The following is a 7,182-nucleotide window of genomic DNA, read 5'->3' as shown; positions in this document are numbered from 1 at the left end:
CCTCTTTAGAATTCCTTGATGTCCCCTCAGACTTATACCTATGCCTTATGATACACTTTCATGGCCCCTAGTACTTTGACACGTAATACTTATGATCAACTACTTATTTGTATAGTCCTGTGCTTAAGGCCATCTTGCCCACCAGACAAGACACTCCAGGAAGGCAGTAACCATGTCTGTCTCAGCCACTGCCAGGTCCCCAGAGCCTGGACAGTGCCTGGTTTCTGGTAGGGGCTCAGTGAGTGTCAAGTGAATAAATACTACCCATTGAGCACTAAACATTGCCTGACACTGTGGTGAGTGCTGTACACCCATTAACTTGGTTATTCCTTGTCATATTTTGCTGTTCTTTTACTTTATTTACTTTTGAGCATTGCAAAGGCCTTTTAGCTGATTTGGCACAAGTGCTTTTGACAAAGTTCAAGCAGAGAAGCACATTTGCAGTTACTCATCAGAAAGTGAGGACACTTAGAGAAAGCCAGTTACTCATAGGACAAGGAAAAGCACTTTCTTGTGATTAGGGCAAAGAGAATTGCAGCTTGCAATGTCACCTCTTGATTTTATCTTTCTGATCTCTGAAGGAAGTAGAAGAAGCTGGGGGCCATGGTAAGGGGGTGAGGGAGACACCTGAAGATGATCCGTGCTTGTCTCTGGAAAGCAAAAATTAGATCCTCACCTTATACCATGAAACTGATGGTTTTGAGAGATAAATATACAAAGGGTTAAAAAAAAAAAAGCTGGATGTTTCTTATATTCTTTGTCCCGTTATTTCATTCCTGGGAATTTAATTAGAGATGTAGACCAAGCCTTTGCCCAAAGATCTTCATTGCAATATTATTTATACCACTGAAACATCGAAATACAAATACATATTTATGCATGAAAAAATGAAATAATAAAATTTCAAAGTTGAAAACAAGCTGAGTGCCCAATGATAGAAGATGGAAGAGATAAAGAATGGTTTGTCTCTTAGCTACTGATATCATTATTCTGGAGAGTTCATTATTCTATAATCATGGCATTAGGTGAAAAGGGCATTATAGCAGGCTTATACAGAACTGTTTTTAATTATGTCAACAGAGTACTTAGGTCAAAGAGTGAAAAGGAACAAAAGGGTTCATAAGTGTTGTGTTGTTTCTGAATTGTGAGCAATTTGCTTTTATTTTTTATAGTTTTCAACATACCTTTGATGGACATTATTGCTTTGACAATAAAACCTATGCATTTGTAAAAACAACAACAAAGAAGCAAGAATAATGTTTTATGTGAAAGTGTCTACACTTTATAACCCTGTATTACTTTTTTCCCCCTAAGTTTATTTATTTATTTAGAGAGAGGGAGTGCACATGTGAGCAGGGGAGGGAGAGAGAGAGAGAGAGAGAGAGAGAGAGAGAGAGAGAGAGAGAATCCCAAGCAGGCTTCATGCCCAGCGCAGAGCCCCCTCAATCCCACAAACTGTGAGATCAGGACCTGAGCTGAAATCGAGAGTCTGACACTTAACTGACTGAGCCACCCAGGCACTCAATCCTGTATTACTTTTTTTAATTATTATTTTTAATGTTTATTAGTTATTTTTGAGAGAGAGACAGAACAAGCAGGGGAGGGTCAGAGAAAGAGTGAGGCACAGAATCTGAAGCAGGTTCCGGGCTCTGAGCTGCCGGCACAGAGCCCGATGCAGGGCTCGAACTCACGAACTGTGAGATCATGACCCAAGCTGAAGTTGGAAGCCTAACTGACTGAGCCACGCAGGCATCCCCTGTATTACTTTTTGATTTACTAGATTGTCAATCTTATGAAGCCAGGCTTCTTGTCTATTTCTTAGCCCCAGGCCTGAAAGAGAGAATGATTGGTAAAGTGTGATGGAGTTAATGAAATGTACATTTTTTTGGGCCACATCTCTAAATTTCATTTTAATTCTTCAGAGTGAAGAGTGTTTTGGGGGCTGCCTTGATCTGCAAAATCATAAACCTCACACATTTGAAGACACATTAAAGCAGCAATGCAAATTTGAGAAATTCTTATCAGAAATATGAAAATAAGACCTAATTATGCCGTAAGCCTGTTTCTCCTCCTTTGTTCCCCTTTGTCCAGAGATGGGCACCACCCTAGTGACATCCGGAGTCACCCACACCTCTTGCTCCTGCATTCCCATCATCAATCACTCCCCAGCACCCTCGCTGAAACCCATGCCCCTTTTCCATCCCTAATGCTACTCTCTTTGTTCCCCCCACCACATCTTCTGCCTTCATCAAGCAGCAGCCTCCTAACCAATTTCCCTGCACCACTCTTGCTCTTCCCATCCAAATTCATGCCTTCTGAGCTAAGCTTTCTAATATGCTAATCTAGCCTGCCATTGCCCTGTTCACAGCCCTTTAGTGGCTCCCCATCTCTCTCAGGAGCAAACACAAGACAGCTCAGGATCTCAGGTCAACCACCATCATCACCGCGCTCCCACCCAGTCTAGCCACACAGAATTTTGCTGTTGGCAGTACCTAGGCTCTCTCTGGACCTTTGCATGAGTTGTCTCTTCTCGGGGAGGGAGGGGTAAGGAGTGGGTAGGAGAACCATCCTTTCTGCCTCACATTTCTTTTGACTGGCTAACACCTTCTCACTTCTCAGTTGTTAGAGTAGATGTCCCTTCCTCCAGGAAGATACCCCTGATGTCACCTCTTCTCAACTCCCACAGGCTCCTGTGTTTATTACTTCTCACATCTGCATTGTACCTTCTTGTTTTACTCATCAGCTTCTGTATGTGGCATGTAAGTCGTCCAGCTCTGGGACTGTGACTTGTTCTCCATGGCATATCAAGGCACCTCACACTTGGTAGGGCTTCCACGGCTGTCGATGAATGAATGAATGAGTAACAAATCAAGTACTCTAGTAGGAATTCGTTAATATTTCTAGTATGCTCAGAAGTAGAAATCAGAAAAAGATGTCCTAAAAGGACCCATAAATTCTCCAATGAGATTAAATTGTCTTATGATCTAAGAAATAATGTGGATCTGAATTCACGCACCAGAATTTGGCGGTGAATTTGGAGTTGGGAACAGTGGAGTGGGGGGAGGGACAGTGGGAGTAGCACATCCCATCTGGGGGAAGTATTTTATTACTAACATTGTTTAGAATTACTGCTGATGGGAATGAGAAGCAGCAGGAGGACTTTTTAAAAAAAATTTTTTTTAAAATTTGTTTCTAGGAGAGAGAGAGAGAGAGAGAGAGAGCATGAGCAGGGGATGGTCAGAGAGAGAGGGAGTCACAGACTGAAACAGGCTCCAGGCTCTGAGCTGGCTGTCAGCACAGAGCCCGACGCGGGGCTCGAACCCACGAACCGCGAGATCATGACCTAAGCGAAAGTCGGACCCTTAACCAACTAAGCCACCCAGGCGCCCCTTTAAAAATTTTTTTAATGTTTTATTTATTTCTGAGAGAGAGACACACACATAGCATGAGCAGGGGAAAGTCAGAGAGAGAGGGAGACACAGAATCTGAAAGAGGCTCCAGGCTCTGAGCTAGCTGTCAGCACAGAGCCCGATGTGGGGCTCGAACCCCACAAACCGTGAGATCACGACCTGAGCCGAAGTCGGAAGCTTAACCGACTAAGCCACCCAGGTACCCCAGAACCAGGAGGACTTTTAGTCAGTTTTATTGTTTTTAAATTCTCTGCTGCTGATGCACCCTATCGCTTGTCCCCAGGGAGCATTGCTTCTATCTGGTCCCCATTTAGTATGCCACTGGTAAGAAACCCTGACTACTGGGTAAGTCTGTCCCCTTTCCTCCCTTTAGCACTGAGCTGCGGATGATTTTAGAGGTGTCCAACCTCTCAAAACTCTGCTAGGCAAGGTTGTCCTCTACCAGAGGTGGGACCCACCTGTGACTCCTCTGGCACTCCCAGATTCCTCAGTGGGGCCCTCTGGGTTTGCAACAAGGAGACAGGGATAGGAGACTATGCATAGGGTCCCAGCTCCTGCTCAAGTCCTGTCCCTGACTAACACCCCTGAGGTGTTGGCTGGCTCTCGGGGCCCACACCCTCAATTCCCTGTTGGGGCTTCACTATGCCATTCATAAAACTGGTGCATTTGGTAACCTGGTCCCTGGGGTCCTTCATGGAGCTTCCCAAGCTAAGGAAGGGATGTCAGCCATAGGCATGATGGGAAGTTGTCCCCTGAGGCTTTCTCTTTCTCTTCCTCTCTGACCTGAGTGAGACATTCTACCACAGAGGACTCACTGGGTTGGGTGTTTCAGCCAGCAGGACAGCAGGCAAGTCTGGACAGGTGGACAGTGGAGCTTGGGCACCAGGATGTGGTGTGTGCATGTGCCGTGGAAAGTGGGTAGATGAGGTGTATTCCAGGCAAAGGTCAAGGATGGGAGCGGTGGCTCCAGCAGGCTGGCTGCCCTCACTTGGTGACGGCCTTCAGGAACTGCAGAGACAGAGCTAGGTTGGGCTAGGTTCCTAGCTCTGTCATGGGGCTGGGGAGGGGCTGGGGAGTAGAGAACAGCCCTTTGGTGAGTTCACTTCTAGGGTGGGAGCCAAAGTCCCTTTCTGGGAAGGAAAGGAGGTATCATGAAAGCAGGAGGGATTCAGGTAAGACTGTAGGAGGGGCAGGTGATGGTGAATCAGGGAGATGAGGTGCCTTGTTATTTGAGATGCTTCCCAGGAAGGAGGGGAAGAGGTGTTCCACTCAGCCCCTCCATGGGAGCGAGGACTGTCTTGTTAGTAGGCAGAGCAGATGGACAGGATGAGCTGGGGAACAAGGTAGCCTGCAGCCTTCAGCCAGAGTTGGGGCAATTCATAACTGAAGAGGAAGCCCTGGGACATTTAACCCTTGGGTCAGACACCCGCCAGCCCTGGAACTCAGTTGTTTCTCAGTGAAATGGGGAGAATCTCTTCAGGCCTTGCCTATCAAAGACAAAGTGTCCCCTAACCCGGTCACTGAGGACTAGGGAGTCTCTGTTATAACTTGTCCTGGAAGCTAAGAGAAAACTCAGCTGAAATTTGGGCTGAGTGGGGTCCAGATGGGGAGCCTGGACCTTTTGGGGGCAGAGTGGTGCATTAGCGTGAACAGACATGCAGACATCCTTGCCTAAAAGCTCCCAAGACAACTAGGGAACATTCTCACCCTACTTTCCCAGACATTCTGAGTTCCTGGACTCAAGACCCTCTCATCACACCCCAACTTCCCTAATCTTGTCTCTTTTCCCCTGTGTCCCTCTGCAAGGCTCCTCAGCTCCTCTCTGTTTCATTCCACGAATATTTATCAAGTGCCTTCTATCTGCCAGGCATTTTCTAAGCCCCAGAGATTCAGAGGTGAATAAGATTGTTGGTCCAGTTGCTCATTCCCACCCACCCCCATGTAAAGGGAAAACAAGCTTGAAAATAAGTGAGGTACCTTGATCTTCACAGGCCATGAAAGAGAGAAGCACACATGGCTGTGGGGACCCACGAGGCCCCACATCCAGCCTGGGGAAGGTCAGGGCAGAGTAATGGGACCCTGATTCTAGAAGGGCCAGTTGGTGTTTTCCAGGGAGGCTGTGGGCAGAGGTTTTGGAGCTCCCCCTCTCACAGGTTCACAAGAGCTAATTTTTAAGTTTGCAGATATTTTGCAAAGTGCTTACCACACACAGCCATTATTAATAATTAAACTAGGGGAGCCTTAGGGCGCCTGGGTGGCTCAGTCGGTTAAACATCTGACTTCGGCTCAGGTCATGATCTCACAGTTCGTGGGTTCGAGCCCCACGTCGGGTTCTGTGCTGACAGTTCAGAGCCTGGAGCCTGCTTCGGATTCTGTGTCTCCCTCTCTCTCTGACTCTCCCCTGCTCACACTGCCTCTCTCTCTCTCAGAAATAAATAAAACATTTAAAAAAATTAAAAAAAAAAAAACTAGGGGGTCCTGGCTCATTCAATTAAGTGTTTGACTCAGTTTCAACTCAGGTCATGATCTCATGGTTTGTGGGTTGGAGCTCTATGTCAGGCTCTGTGCTGGCAGCATGGAGCCAGCTTGGGACTTTCTCTCTCTCCCTGTCTCTCTGCCTCTCCCTCACTGTGCTCTCTCTGTCTCCCTCAAAATAAATAAATAAAGCTTTNGGCTCCAGGCTCTGAGCTGGCAGTCAGCACAGAGCCCGACGCGGGGCTCGAACCCACCAACCGCGAGATCATGACCTAAGCGAAAGTCGGACGCCCAACCGACTAAGCCACCCAGGCGCCCCTGTAAACTTTTAAAATGTTTATTTATTTTGAGAGAGAGAGAGAGAGAGACAGAGGGTACACAAGTGGGAGGGGGCAGAGAGAAGGGGAGACACAGAATCCGAAGCAGGCTCTAGGCTCTGAGCTGTCAGCACAGAGCCCAATGCAAGGCTCGAACCCAAGAACCGTGAGATCATGACCTGAGCCGAACACTTAACTGACTGAGTCACCCAGGTGACCTGTAATTACGTAAATTATTAAAAAACAAAGGTAATAAATTCATCATGTTCTAATTGTTACTGCATTTTACTATTGTGTATATTCTTGAAGTTATTTATATCAATTGTATCATTTATTTTTAAAAAATGTTTACTTATTTTTGAGAGAGAGAGGAATCAAGGGAGGGGCAGAGAGACAGGGAGACAGAATCCCAAGCAGGGATCTTTCCGCTCAGGTTATGATCTCACAGTTCGTGGCATCGAGCTCCACATCAGGCTCTGCGCTGTTAGCGGAGCTTGCTTGAAATTCTCTCTTCCTCTTTCTCTGCCCCTCCCCGGTGCACACGCTCTCTCTCTCAAAATGAATAAAAAATAAACTTTAAAAAAAAAGTTTGTCATGTCTGTAGCCACTACATTGTGAATAACACAAAACCTTGAGGAAACATTCTTCCAATATTTGAGAACTATCATTCAATTCAGCAAAAAAGGTCACTTATATCATTGGCAAGTAAGTAAAGTTTCAACACATATCTTTGTTCTTTTACTTTTGTCTTACCCTTTAATATAAATAAAAATATCAACCAACATTTACATCAGAACTATACTCATTAGTCAAGGATGTGAAGACTTTTTCTGGAATCAGATAGTAGTCAGACATTTGTTCATAGTCTGATTTTGTCAAATCGTGGATGAACTGCAACCGAACTAACTACAGATATGAGAGTGGGCAAAAATGAAAGAAAGTATTAAATAAAGTAATTGGCATTGTAGAATTTACCATAA

This window comes from Crocuta crocuta, unplaced genomic scaffold, assembly GCF_008692635.1.
Source record: "Crocuta crocuta isolate KB4526 unplaced genomic scaffold, BGI_CrCroc_1.0 scaffold204, whole genome shotgun sequence".
Taxonomy (NCBI): Eukaryota; Metazoa; Chordata; class Mammalia; order Carnivora; family Hyaenidae; genus Crocuta; species Crocuta crocuta.
The sequence above is the reverse complement of the archived record's forward strand: the minus strand, read 5'-3'. Positions refer to the sequence as shown.